The 14,793-nt window shown below is 41.1% G+C and overlaps 1 long non-coding RNA gene and 1 other non-coding gene across 2 annotated transcripts in view; one reads left to right on the forward strand and one right to left on the reverse strand.

Moving 5' to 3' along the window:
• Positions 1 to 2,140: 2,140 nt before the first annotated feature.
• LOC112479503 overlaps positions 2,141 to 14,793 on the reverse strand; it is a 28,097-nt gene continuing 15,444 nt past the window's right edge. The window contains exons 3-4 of the long non-coding RNA XR_003046218.1: positions 5,682 to 5,784; positions 2,141 to 2,205 (exon numbers count right to left, since the gene is read on the reverse strand). This is a non-coding gene — a long non-coding RNA (uncharacterized LOC112479503). The remainder of the gene's footprint in view (positions 2,206 to 5,681; positions 5,785 to 14,793) is intronic.
• LOC112479562 lies at positions 13,639 to 13,757 on the forward strand. The gene has a single exon (XR_003046232.1). It is a non-coding gene; the product is annotated as a 5S ribosomal RNA (ribosomal RNA).

Genomic DNA, 14,793 nt, shown 5'->3' on the forward strand with positions numbered 1-14,793 from the left:
TCCTCAACTTTAGTGATCCTCAGGAATTCTGATTTGATAGTTTGGGGTAGAATCCAGGAATTCACATTTCTAACAAGTCCCCAAGAGATGCAGCTGCTGGTGTGGGGCCTACACTTGGAATAGCTCTTGAGTTAAATAATGAGCTTGTCCCCTATCCACTATCTTCGGTTGTGGGTCCGGTTTGCTGAAGAGGTGTCCATCTGCTTTTCTTACTTAACCAGTTTCTAAGCTTCTTTTCAGTCCTCTGTTCTTTTAAAATAATAATAGTAATAATAATAATAATAATAATAAACAGCTTTATTGAGCTACAACTAACGTACTATACAATTCATCCACTTAAAGCGTACAAGCCGATGGTTTTTAGTATATCCACAAAGTTGCACACCATCACTGTAATTTTAGAATATTTGCATCACTTCTAAAAGAAACTCCATATCTTTTAGCTTTCACCTCATCTCTCCCCAGCCCCTGGCAACCACGAATCTAGCTTCTGTCTCTATGAATTTGCCTATTTTAGGCATTTTATAGAAATAGAAACCATACTGTCGCCCTCTGTTTTTAAATGTTTTCTTGATGGGACAGGAGCCCAGCAATATCTGTCACAACTGAACATGATTAGAAAAACAATTCTGTCGGGCACCAGTCTTTAAGAAATGAGGCTCTCTGGGATGATGTCTCTTCCTGAACAGGGTCAGTGGCATTAGTGGTAAAGGGTATTTGGATTTCAAAGTTTTTCTATTTACCGTTGTGCTGGCATTTGCTTATTTTACGTGGCCACCACCCCGCCTTTTGAGAATGACCCATTCTTTATTTTGGAGGACTTGTCTTCACTGGCGGAGCCTCATGACAATGAGATTAGGGCTCTGCTCTCTGCCATGTGAGGACATAGCAAGAAGGTGGCCATCTGGAAACCAGGAAGAGAGCTCTGACCAGAACCCAACCATCTTGGCACCCTAATCTCACAATTCCCAGCTCCAGACTGTGGGAAATAAATGTATTCCTTCAGCCACCCAGTCTCTGACATTCTGTTACAACTACCCCAGGAGACTAAGACAACCCAATTCATAAGACAAGGCATATGATCCAAGCTTGCTCCATCAGAGGAACTTCCCTGGATATTTTCAAATTAGCCCTAAGGGAAAGGAACTGTTTCTTTTCAGGTGTCTGAGCTGGGAAGATGCGAGCTCATGAGCTGCTATCAACCAGGGTTTCAACATCCTAGTTGAAACCTGCAGAGAGAAGCAGAGATGGGGAGGCAGGTAGAGTTTGAGGAGAGGGGATCCCCCTCTTGTCCCTGAGGTTCCCAGGGCTGCTTTGGTTCTTGCTTCCCTAGGACTTTGTTTGTTGATTCTGACCTCTAATCTAGAAGTAGAATGAACCTCAAGAATGTCTGAAGGCGCAGACCCAGAAACTCATGGGAACTTAACCTTTGATGTTACCAGTCTCGTGGCAAATGAGGGATGTGCAAGGGTTGTTTTATGTCCATCTCTTATATCCGGTGAGTAGGCAAGCAGGTAGTCAGGCTCTGCAGGATGATTGAAAGGAGCTAAGAGTGTAAAAAGATCCCAAGAGAAGAGGCGGGTGAAAGCTTCTCCCACCCAGCAAGATTCTCACTCTGTGCCCACCTTCCTTAAAGGGACCTCAGAGGAATCAAGGATGCAAGCTGCATTGTCTCCTGCTTTGTGAGGCTACTGGGCTGCAGCTAAGTTTCTGTATCTTTTGACATCCGAGAAAACATATTCCTTTAACTGTGTGCATGGGCATCTTTCCATTAATCACATCACTGTCCCGCTGAGACAAACCGTGCAATGAATTATCCAAAGATCCTTCCAATAAATTCCTTTTTACCTACAGTCCTTTTTGTTTGCTTTCTTGTCTGTTTCAAAAAAAAAAGTTCCAACTAATACAACTACTGATGCTAAGAAATTTAGTTATCATCCTGCTTATCTAAAGATAATGTACTCACTATACTTTTGTGTAAAATCTGACTATAGATAGATACCTGTCAATCAGAACACCATGCACCAGCCACCAATCCCAGAGGAGGACTCCAAACACCTCTGCCCACCCCACCTTCATACCAGAGTTGCCAAAGGAAACACAACACAGGCAACAACTGGATAAAACAACCCTTTACTTACACACAGAAGAGGCCGAGAAAGTTCAGCTTCAATAGAAGGTGTCTGTCCCCAGTGGCCAGCAGGTCTGCAGGGCAGCCAACACAGGGCAATTATTCTATGCACACCCCTCCAGTGCCACATCAGAAGGACCCTGGGCCCTCCCCAGGGAGTGTGAAATACTGAAAGCTGGGTGCATGCCTGTAGGCCATTGACATACATGCTTGAGTAGAATGAAGGAACACTCATTGAGTATAATACAGGGAAAGATGCCCACACAGGGCAATAAGCCCAGTACCAGCTGTGTGGGCTCTTCACCTCTTGGTAAGGACATGTTCCAGGCCAAGGCCCATTCTGAAATGGCCAAGCAGGGGTCAAAAGACTGTGCACATAAGACTGCCTTTCCCAACAATAACCATATCCATTGGAAACTTTGGCTTGCAAGATACAGAAAACCCAACTCAAACAGAATTGGCTCACATAACTGATAAAGTCTCATAGTGAGGGCCCGAGCTCCATTTGTGACTCTGTCCTATGTCTTCCTATGTAATACTGTCACCATTTTAAGATTGGAATTCCTTATGGAAACAACATGGGTCCAGATTTTCTCTCTCCTGACATTACTCTTCTCTAATTGGACAAACAGCATTCCTGAAATAAAGGGGAAGAAGCAATCTCAAAGACCACCTCATTGACCCAGGCTCTGTTTTGACTTAGTTTAGTTTGATAATGGTTGAACTTCAATTGCGCATCAGGTATTGTCCATGAATGAACACAGCTTTGCCTAGAAAAGACTCACAGTCTTCTAGTCAATACATAGTTACTGTGACTACAACATCAAATGCTAGTTTAAAGGTAACCCAAGAAGCAGAGGAGGGTACTTAGCCTAATCTAGGGTGTTGTAAAGGCTCCCTGGTCAATATTTCCTGTGCTTGAAGTTATTTCCATCTGGGACTTCAACTCCATACAGACATTCCATGAGGGTGAGGCCTGACCCCACAGCATCCACTTACCGTTAGCAGGGACTGGCTCTCATGCCATCCTAAGTCTGTTGCTGAAGAAGCCTTTGCATAATTGTATTTTAGCCAGTTAGTGGTTTCCTTGTTTCCATGTTCAGCCAGTTGTTTGTTCTCTTGTTATATTCTGTTTCATTAACTTCTGACAGCATAACGATCCTATCCTGCCCTCCTCCATTTGTTCTTACAGCTCCCCACCCTCTCCACCTACATGTGAAAACTTAATTTTCATTTTCCAATGTATGGAGACACAGTAGCACTTTTCAGAGCAAGTCAGCTGGTACTGGGAAGGTGAGAACTGACATTTTATTAAGTGCCAACTATGTGCCAGGCACAAGAGTAGAGTGATTATTTTTTTTTGCATCCAATTAATTCTCAAATAAGTCTGTGTGACAGATATATAACCCTGTTTTATAAATGAGGAAACTGAGCCCCAGAGAAGGTATGTTACTCATAGAAAGTTACACTGCTGCTTAGCAGAGCGACAGGAATCTATACCCAAGGCTGAGTTCCAAGTTTCTCCAAAGCTACACTCTCTTCATTACCCAGTGATTCCAATTTTGTTCGCAATAAAAATCATCTAAAGAGTTAAAACAGGGGTGGGCACACACACACACACACACACACACACACACACACACACACACTCAAGACCTTGACTTCACTGCTAAAGAGCCTTATTTTAAATGAGTGAGGCCTGGGCATCAGCATTTTCCTTCAAAGCTCCTTAGATGATTCTAATGAAAATCCAGGGTTAGAACAAATTGTATTAGAATGTGCTGCCTCCCAAACTATCTCAATAAATTTCATGAAACGAAGCAGAAGCCAGACAGCACTTCAATCTAGAAATAGCTAATAGTGGCACCCATACACAGTAATAAAGGGAACAGGGTAGTTTCACCTAAGACACTTCACTCATGCCAAGAGTTTACCAGAGGCCTGGGACCAAGACAGACAGCGCGAGTGAGATTCCAGAAGCCTGCTATTGACTTTGCTTCTGAGGTTGCCCATGACGGTTGGCTTGTCAGCACACGTCACAGATGCCCTGCCGCACATGCGCTCAGCCTTCCCGGGTTCACCTGAAGCTACGGGGGGAAGATAGGCTCACACGTGCGCAGCCACCGGGTCTCTCTGCATCTCTGCCCGAGGGCTTTCTCTTGTACTTTCGGAGCTGGCTCAGCCTACGCGCAAGGTGTCTGAGAAGTGCCAGGGATTTACTATCCCCAAGGGCAGCCCTTAACCAGTGAAGGACAGAAGCCTGTGGCTTAATACCTCAGCTTCCCATCCTCAGTGGGACGATTCGGATGCTGCTTGTTTCCCCAGAGCTTCATTTGCACCTGCTTATACTCATAACTCACCCTCTTGGGGACTTCTTCCCTATCCTGTCTAATGGTGTCACCACTCCCTCACTTAGGCTTCCTGACATCACCTCCCCAGTTTACTCCCTGCACTCAAATCCTAGTCTCAGGGTCTGCTTCGGGGGAACCATACTAAAACAACTTCCAGGTGTCTCATTTTTAGCCTCAGATATAAATAAGCACTAAGCCAGCAATGATACTAATTTATACATAAATACTACTTCGTAGCTTACAAAGAGCTTTCACAAATTCTCATTTTGATCACTAAAGGAAGAGAACATTTCCAAACACCATCACCAGAGGGTTTGGGGATAGATGCCGTGGGCTTTAATTTCTTCAGAGAAAAGTATCCCATTATCATAATAAAGACAAGAATAGATTAATTTTTCTCTTTATGCGGGTGCTCTGCTGACTCTATTTCACTATGAGTGGGTTCTTCACAAGAAAAATAGTCTATTCAAGCAAATATTAGAAATAATTCTATCATTTTATACAGGAATGTTCAAGCAGTTAGTGCAACAATGTCGGTGGTTTTATTTTTAACTTTTATCATTATGTAAAATTATTTGTTAAAATGTGTGTTGTGGAAACATTTTTCACTGACCTAAAAACAATTTAACATGGGTCACAGACTAGGGATTACAGAGAAATGCAACTTTTTTCTGTCTTCCTATCATTTAAATAAAAATGAGATAGAAAGGGGGTGATCATTGGCATTGCACCATAAAAAGTAATATACCTGTGCCATTTCTTTGCAACACACAAAAGATCCTCTGGGGTATTATAGCTTATAGCAGTCTTAGCTATAGAAAACTTTAAATAAAATCGACTGGCTCAAGGAAAGGATATTATTATTTTGAGAATAAGAATGAGCAAAAATGCCCAGCTCTCTCTGAGTCTAAATCCTTAATGAAAAAGATAATCCTGCAGTAGAAGAATTCGATTTAAGCTATTATTGTCCCATCTGTGCTGAGTCAGGGCTGGCCACCTTGCATTTTTCTTCACAGAAAGTAGGGCTGTTTTTTAGTAGAATTGTAATCTTTTCTCTACAATTTGGATCTTTTTGCTGCTGGTTGAATTTCTATTATTCCTATTTTAAAGCATTTTCTTAAAAACAAGATTAGAAGTTTTAAGTTTATACAGGAAGATACCACATTAATCATGTAGGATTCTTTTAGTTTTATACTTACTTTTCGAGAAAATCTAGATGACTTCTTAAAATGTCTAAGCTATAATATCCACAAATGAAGTCTCGAACTTCGAGTTTTTTCTCTTAATCCATTGGCTCCCGTCCTTAAATAAAACACACAATTTTATTCATCTTTTGCGGTCAGGATTTGGTCTAAGTGTTCATGACAAAGTGGGGTGCAAAATGGGTGTTTCCTCATTCAGGGTGATAGTGTAAAGGGGCAAATTGCTTCTCAGGAAAAACATTAAAACAGGAAAAAGTGCTGATCCTAATTGCATGGCTGAGGGAAAGGGCAGGCCAGATGTGGAAGCAGCATCTGTCTAGGCTCACTGAACAGAAGGGCATGCAAACTGAAGAGGTAGGAATCTGGGGACACTTAGAGAAGTTAGAGGGGAAGGAAGTGGGTGCGTAGAAAAAAGACACTAAGAATCAATGGAGCCCCCAGAGAGAAGCTGGATTTGCATATTTGACTTCCTCAGTACAGGCATAGCTTCCAAAATACATCAACAATTTCTGTTCTAGCCATCAGTCCCTACTGGAACATTCAGTGTAGAGAAGGAGAAACCAGTAGGTTGGGCTGAGTTTGTAGTCTGACCTTTTTATTCCTGAAAATAATAATATGGAGATGTTCACATGTTAATTAAAACAGTAGTAGTGTTCCAGATCGTCATACTAATTATTACTCCAGATTGCAAGAGGGTAAAATGTTAAAAATGTGTATATTCACTTGTTTTTCTGTGCTAAATTAAAATGACATTATCTTGAGGAAGTAGGAAGATGTAATGCCCTTTCCACATTTTTCTTTGGGACTTTTCATCTTTATCATTGATTTTTGGATTATGGATAGAAATCCATTTTTTGGGAAAACTCAAAATGCATTCACAACTTCTTTGAGGTAGATCTTTATCTAAAAGAGGTGATTATTTGTTACCAGCATTCCAAAAAAAAATTTATTGGGATTATTGCCCTCATCTGTGATTATTTTTATAGCTTATCAAATACCAACATTCTGGTCTGCAAGCAAGTTCAAGAGAAAAGCACGGTTTGAAATGGATAGTGTTGAGTTTAATAGAGAGGGCAATTTTGATGTTTCCTACCTGAGGACTGTTTGAGAGTCAGCTTAGTTCTTTTAAAATCATCCAACAGCTCCATACTGACTTGAATTTTATGTGCCGCTCGTGAGGATGTCATCATATTCAGATATAGCACTTAAATTTTACCCTGTGTTTTGAAACAATTCCTGTTTTCCTCTTTGCTAGGATAGACACAGTTTCGATATATGAATTTATATTTCTGAAGTTGTAAATAGTCAACTTAAGTTCAAACACTACCATATAACACAGAATACTTGTTTGTATTCTGTGTTATTTTCAAATACCAAATATTACTTCGAAATCATGCCTGCTATAACGTTCAGATGCGTTTTCTTTCAACGCTTGGAAATTATAATATTCTTGGATGTTCTATTTACCAGCTCCCTTTCTCCTACTGCTGTTTGCACGTCAGAGGAACAATGCAAGGTAAAAGATTTAAGTCATGTGAATGTTCCAAGTGGTGGTGACTGGAACTGGATGGGGGTGGGATGGGGTGGTGGGGTGAGGCACAAATGTTCCTAGGTCATTTTATTCAGAATTTTTTCTGGGCCTGCCTAACAGTTAGGTCCTCTGATATCAGCTAAAGCTGTCAAAATTAAATCAGTTGTGAAAACTCAAACCTCAGGAGTCATTCTTTATCTGAAAATCTGTAAGTATTATGCTAACTGTCCAGGCCCCCAGGAGAAAATCTGGTAAGACTTGGCAAAAGCAGATTCAAATTTTCTAATGCATGCTTCTCAGTTGGAAACAGATCACTTTTATTACTTTTTTCTTATTTTTCATTTGCAATTTGTGGACTCATAAATATTATACATAGTTAAAAATTGAATAAAATTCTGTGATTTACTTTTTCATAAATTTTTTAGAAAGTAATTGGCTTGTTCTCTGGTGCTCTCATGATATTGAAGATGAAAAATATTATAGAACCATTTTGATGGATTTTGAGGTTTTAAAAAATTTACGGTGGGGAAATTGACTCTGGAATGATACGGTTTCTGCTTTGGTATCTAAATTGTACTTTTTCTACCTCCATCCCCGCCCTAATGTACACACTCCATTCAATTAATTGCATTATGTATGGCAACTGGAGGGGAACATTCTTAGTGAAAGCAGCTCCTAATAGTGGAGGAGAGATATTCGTCCATCAAGTAAAATGTTTTTACCAGTGGTTTTTGAGTTTGCCGACTTAGGAGATATATTGCTGAAATTTTAACATTTATCTATTATGGGATGTTAGAAATAAATTTAGGTGCTTTCAGTGCATTTCTTGGTAGGCTACTTGGGTAGCCTCTGGCTTCCGTTAAGAGCACTAGTAGCTGTTTTCCTGTTGACTTTTCTTAAGCAGGCATTTATTCTTTCTAGTTTTTGTTACTCTTTGAAGGAAAAACTAAGTTCTTAAAATTAACTTTAGATTTGTGTGTGTGTGTGTGTGTGTGTGTGTGTTTGTGTGTTAACTGGCCTAGAAAATTCGTGAGTTTTTTCCATGGGTGACCCATCTCACCCACCAGTGCTGGAGTATTTAGACACATTTGCAAAAAAAGAGAGAGAGAAATAATTTTAAAAAAGGAAAAAAATCACAAATAAACATCATCTGGTAAGGCTTTACTCATCTTTCTGGCTTGCTTCAATCTTTCAAAATCCTGATTCTGAATTTGGTATTCTTTCCAGGCGTCATCTGAAAATTTGATCAGTTTGCCATCTCAAGAGAGATAGATGGTCTGCTAGACAGGCCTGTGCCTCACTTCAGGGAGCCTAGTAACAGGCTGTCTCATAAGAAGAACTTCAAAATGTTCAGCTGAGAAAGGTGACTGTTGTGTGAAAATTCCAGATTAGGATGATCCATGTCTCATTGACCACTAACCCAAGTCCTCCTAATTCCTGATGATGCACTCCCAACTGAGCGCATCCTGCCCCTCTCAACTTCTCAAGTACAGAGGAGCAGAGCCCTTCTCCTGGAGCCAATCTTTGATGCTTCCAACCCTGCCCTTCTATGGAAAGAGAAGAGTTGGGAGGAGGGCATATACAACGCATGTATGCCATTGTCTGTCACACATTTCACTGGCCCTCCTCTAAGTTTCCTCAATGAACCTGCCTTACTCCCTGCATTATGTACTGTGTGTAGTATTTGTCCCTGCCCTGGGATTGAATAGCTGTCATTCGATGTGGAGTAAACACAGCTTGACCTAATGCTTGGTCTTGGAAAGACAGGAAGGTTCGCCCGGGGGTGGAATACATTTTCTCTGGGGTTGTTGGCAAGTCATCTGGCTGAGTTGGAATGGCCAGTGACTAGGTGGTCACAGGGCTTATGCCCAAACCACAGAACCCCTGGATCAGGGTATCTGCAATGAACAGAAAACATGGGATGATAAAGCTGCCATAATTCCATCCCCTGATTCCTCCTCAGCAGTTTGGAGATCCTTTCGAACCCTAAAGATAACAAGGAAGGTATAAGGTGTGGTAGGCAGAAAAAAGGATCCTGAAGATGTCCATGTCTTAATCCCTGTGAAGACCTTATGTTGCATGGCAAAGAGGAATTAAGGTTGCTAATCAGCTGATTTAGACATAGGGGGATTATCCTGGATTGTTGGGTGAGTCTGATGCAATCACAAGGGTCCTTAAAAGTGGAAGAAGGAGGCAGAAAAATCAGAATCAGGTTGCACTGGAAAACTCATGTAGCTAAGGGAGGAGTGTGTGCAGAGGCTAATACCTACTGCTCTGTCTGTCATCATCCCAGGCCAAGTCAAGTAGTCCCTGCAGGGCTTGGGGAGGAGGCCGAGTGGCTCCCAATCACTTCTTGGGATATGGTTTTGGGACTTTACCCACATGCGCACTGAGAGCTCTGCGGAGCTGCGTGATTGGCTCTGTGTTACTTTTTGGAGTCTGCCTATTAACACAGTGTCTTCCCTGAACTCTGACAAAGTGTAGGAACCCTATTTAAGCTCAGTTAACTTCTGCCCCCGAAAGGAAGTTATGTTTAATGAACCCTGGAAGAAAACTCTGCAAGCTTTGAAGACCCGAAGGCTGAATAGGTGCTGGAAAACAAACTCTCCTGGCCAGCTTCTGACGTGAAGCTGTTGCCCTCACCAGGAGGCCCTTTTTCTCACAGACTACCCAAGGCCACTGTTACAGGATACCGTGCTCTCTGCCCTTCCAACTTCAACATGAATACATAGAGTATTATCAGGGTAGGGTCTCTATAAAACTCTTAGAAGAAAATCTAGGGGTAAATCATGACTTTGGATTTGGCAATGGATTCTTACACATGATACCAAAACACAAGTTAAAAAAAAAGAAAAAAATAGATATATTGGATTTCATCAAAATTAAAAACTTTTGTGAATTCAAGAACACTATCAAAAAAGTAAAAAAAAAAACCAAGCTACAAAATGGGATAAAATATTTTCAAGTCATATATCTGATAAGGGTCTGATATCTAGAATATATAAAGAACTCTTACAACTCAACAACAAAAAGACAAACAGCCCAATTTGAAAATGTATGAAGGACTTGAACAGACGTCTCCAAAGAAGATGTAGAGCTGGCCGATGAGCTCACGAAAAGATGCTCATCATTAGTCACTAGGGGGATGCAAATTAAAATCACAATGAGATACCATTTCACACCCACTAGGATGGCTATTTAAAAAAAAAAAAAGCAAAACTCAGAAATAACAAGTGCTGGCGAAGATGTGGAGAGATTGGAATCCTCGTACATTGCTGGTGGGAACAGAAAATGATATAGCTGCTATGAAAAACAGTTTGGCATTTCCTCAAAAGGTTAAACATAGAATTACCATATGGCCCAGCAATTCCACTCCTAGGTATAAACCCAAAAGAATTCAAAACAGGTGTTCAAACAAAAACTTGTACACAGATGTTCATAGCAGTGCTATTCACAATAGCCAGCAGGTGGAAACAACCTAAATTTCCATCAACAGATGAATGGATAAGGAAAATTTGGTATATCCATATAATGGAATACTATTCAGCTATAAAAAGAAATGAAATATTGACACATGCTACAACATGGATGAACTTTGAAAACCTTAAACTAAGTGAAAGAAATCAGACGAAAAGAGCCACATATTGTATGATTCCATTTATATGAAATATCCAGAATATGCAAATCCATAGCTACAGAAAGCAGATTAGTGATTGCCAGGGCCTGGGGAGAAAGGAGAATGGGGAGTGACTGTTTAATGGATGTAGGATTTCCTTTTGGGGGTGATAAAAAAGAACTAGATAGGGGTGATGGTTATACAACACTGTGAATATATATAATACCACTGAATTGTATCACCTAAAACAGTTAAAATGGTAAATTTTATATTATGTGTATCTCACCAGAATAAAAAATAATAGTAAAAAAGAACAAAGCCATCTAACAGGGTGACCATTCACGTCATGTCTGTCTATCTCATCCATGAGGATACTCAGACCTTGCCAAATGCTTTGCAGAAATCTCTGTATACTCTTTGTACCACATTGCTTTGATCAACCAGCCTAATATTAGTGAAGTTACAAGTAAAAAGAAATCTGATGACTGATGCGATGTTCTTTGTGACCCCATTATTGTAGCTCCTAGCTCACTAATTTCCTGTGTGGGTGCTTACAAATTATTCTTTGAATACTGTAATCAATTACCTGGAGGGAACATCAAGTATACTAGACTGTTATTTTTAGTATTGTCTCTTTTTTCAGAATTGGTTCCCCTGCTCCCCCACTCCCATCTACTCCTCTGGCTTTTCTCCTACTTTCCAACCATAGGAATTCAGGATCTCATTTGTAAGTTTTCTCTGATGGTTTATCACATTCACCTGGGCCCAAACCTTAATCCTTAGAGCCAATTGATGCTGTGTCTTTTGTCTGTTTTTCTTCCTCCTCCTCTTCTTCCTCCTTCTCCCAGTCCTTCTTCTTCTTCGCTCTCACCTCACACAGATCTCCTCTTCACTCACTTTACTTCGGCCAAACTAGTTTTCTTCCAATTCCTTACATCAAATACGCCGCAATTCCTCTCACCAAGCTCTAAGATTTGGCCCTGTTACCTCTGCCTGGAAGGCCTATCCCCTGGATTCTACTGGTTAATTCCCTCACTTCTTTCAGATCTTGCTCAAATATCTCTTTGCCAGGGAGGCTTTCCGTGACCACTCTATCTGAAATAGCAACTGTAGCCCCTTTCTGCATTTTTCTCTCTCACTCTTTATCGCCTCCTGACCTAATTGTTTATCTGCTTATTGTGTGTCTCTCACTCTCACTCCCTTCCCCTCTCCCCTTGGCATTTCTCACTATCTGACAGAGCTATGTGTTTCGTTTTAGATTATCTGGCTCCCACAGGATATCACGGAGGTTCAGTATTATTTATGTAATAAATCGAGACTGGCCTTCAACTCTCCTGACCTATTCAGTCAATCAACCAAGAGTTACTGAGCAATCTTTATATGCCAGGCACTGTGTTAAGTCTCTGAGTTACAGAAAATGAAAAGACATGGTCCCTGCTTGTAAGTAGCCTCTGGACTAGTAGGAGTGGATGGACAACAATAGGTCACAGGAGAGGCCACGATCTGGGAATGTTAAGGAGGCCTCACCGAGGATGTGAAAGGGCTGAGATTTGCTAAAGACTGAGGAAGGTCTCTGCAGGTGTTCAAAGTCACTGAGCTGAGAGAGAACAGAGCTCATTCCAGGAAGTTTACTATTCTGAGGCTGGAGGCCTGGATGCAGAGGAGAAAAAGGTAGCATATACCATCACCTAATTATTTGTTTCTTGTTTACCTGTCCACCACTCTCTTTCCCCTTACTTCTTGGCCTTATCACCTCCTAAGTGAGCTCCAAGAGCCTGGCCCTGAAGGGCCACCATCCAGAGTTTGACACTGGCAGATGATACAGCATGTGATCAAGAACACAGAAAGGGGACATGAGGGAGGGAGGCCAGCAACTATGATGTTTGTACAAAGCCCTCATTATTCCCGCTTGCAGATGGCTACAATACTTAAGAAAGCTGCCAAGTCAGATTAAAATCAATCAAGAATATGGACTATGAGTCTTAGGTTCAACAGACAGAACTAGCGGTGAGGGAGTCATTGCTATACAAAAGCCTCCCTGTTTCAGCGTAGGTTGGAGCAGGACAGCATTCAGGGAAAGGCTGGTTAACCAACCCAGCATGTAATTGACTCTGTTCTTTTTTCTGTTCTACTAATGATTCATTAAGCAGAGTGTACCGCTCACTGTGATCCAGATTCATGACTTCAAATCAAACAGAGGAGGCCAATTTCTGCAAAGTACAGGAAGGAAACAATCAATGCCCTGGGCCTGGCTGGGGCAGGCTATGCAGGCAGGAACCCTGAAACTGCTTTTCTCTGGGCAAGGAACTTTGGGAAAACTATAGGTTCAGACCTGGACACAGAACAGGTAGTAGAAAAAGTCTAGCCTATGATAAACATATGCCTTGGACTAGGTTACCATCATGTCATTAAAAAAAACAAACTAGAAGTCATTATGAAGTTAGGACATTTTAGCTGTAAATGATTAGATTAGAGAAAGAAATGGACAACTCACATGAAACATATTAAATAGAAATATTATAGCAGTGAGAAATTAAATTTTAGTCTATGTTTTATGACTACGGTAAAGCCTCTGATGGCAAAGAACACGAAAAGGCACGGGTTGCTCTGAAAGAAGAGGGCGCGCCTCAGCCCTTGACTGTCCTTAAGCGTAATGTGACCTGTGCTGCGGATGGGGTGTCACAGTCAGGACAGAGTATGGAGAGACAGAATGATTTCCTACAGGCAAAGGTGTCAGATGAGGATGCATTCCATCTCCCTATTTGTTTAATCAGCATACAGAACATATCATATGAAAAACTGGGCTAGTCTATGGCCACGCCACCCTGAACGCGCCTGATCCCGTCTGATCTCGGAAGTTAAGCAGGGTCGGGCCTGGTAAGTACTTGGATGGGAGACCACCTAGGAAGACCAGGTGCTGTAGGCATTAAAATAAATAAAAAATTAATTCTTAAAAATTGTTTTTAAAAATTGGAAAATTGGGCTAGACTTGGATGAAGGAGGAGGAGTGAAAATTGGTGGAAGAAATATCAGTAACTTAAGATATGCAGATGACACCATCTTACTGGCAGAACATAGCAATTATTTGAAACAACATCTGAAGAAAGTGAAAGAAGGAAGTGCCGAAGCAGGGCTGCATTTTTTAAGACCAAAATCATGACTATAGAAGAAATATATAACTTTAACGTAGAAATATATAACTTTAACGTAGACAATAAAAATAACAAAATTGTTAAGGATTTTGCTTACCTTGGCCCCGTCATCAATTCAAATGGAGACTGTAGCCGAAAAATCAAGAGAAGGCTGAGACTTGGAAGGGCAGCAATGGAAGAATGAGGAAAGATCACCAAGAGCAAAGACGTGTCATCAGAGCCCAAGGCTAAGATCACCCACATCCTTGTATTCCCAATTACTATGAACGGATGCGAAAGTTGGACAGTGAAGAAGGCTGATAGGAAAAAAAATTGATTCATTTGAAATATTGGGGTCGGAGGGAGTTCTATGGATATCCTGGACTGCCCAAAAGATGAACGAGTGGGTCCTAGAGCAAAGGAAGCCTGAAACATCACCGGACGCACAAATGACAAAACTGAAGCTGTCCCTCTCGGGCACATCATGAGAAGGCAGGGAAAAGACAATAATGCTGGGAAAAACAGAGGTGGCAGGAAAAGAGGGAGACCAAACATGAGATGGACTGGAAGCCATAGGCCTGAGTCTACAGGAGCTGAGCAGGGCCGTTGAAGACAGGTCATTGTGGACCTCACTCATTCATATGGTCGCCAGAAATCAGAGCCGACTTAACTGCACATAGCACACACACTTTAAGGAGAACTGAGAATTGTTGAAAGTTACTATGTGAGGAATTAATAATAATATCCACATTCCATTGTATACCTACTAGGTACTAAGCATTATGACAGGTCCTTGGCACACTTTATTTTATATCATCTTCGAAATAACTT

Source organism: Pteropus alecto, unplaced genomic scaffold (assembly GCF_000325575.1).
Source record: "Pteropus alecto unplaced genomic scaffold, ASM32557v1 scaffold23, whole genome shotgun sequence".
Classification (NCBI taxonomy): domain Eukaryota; kingdom Metazoa; phylum Chordata; class Mammalia; order Chiroptera; family Pteropodidae; genus Pteropus; species Pteropus alecto.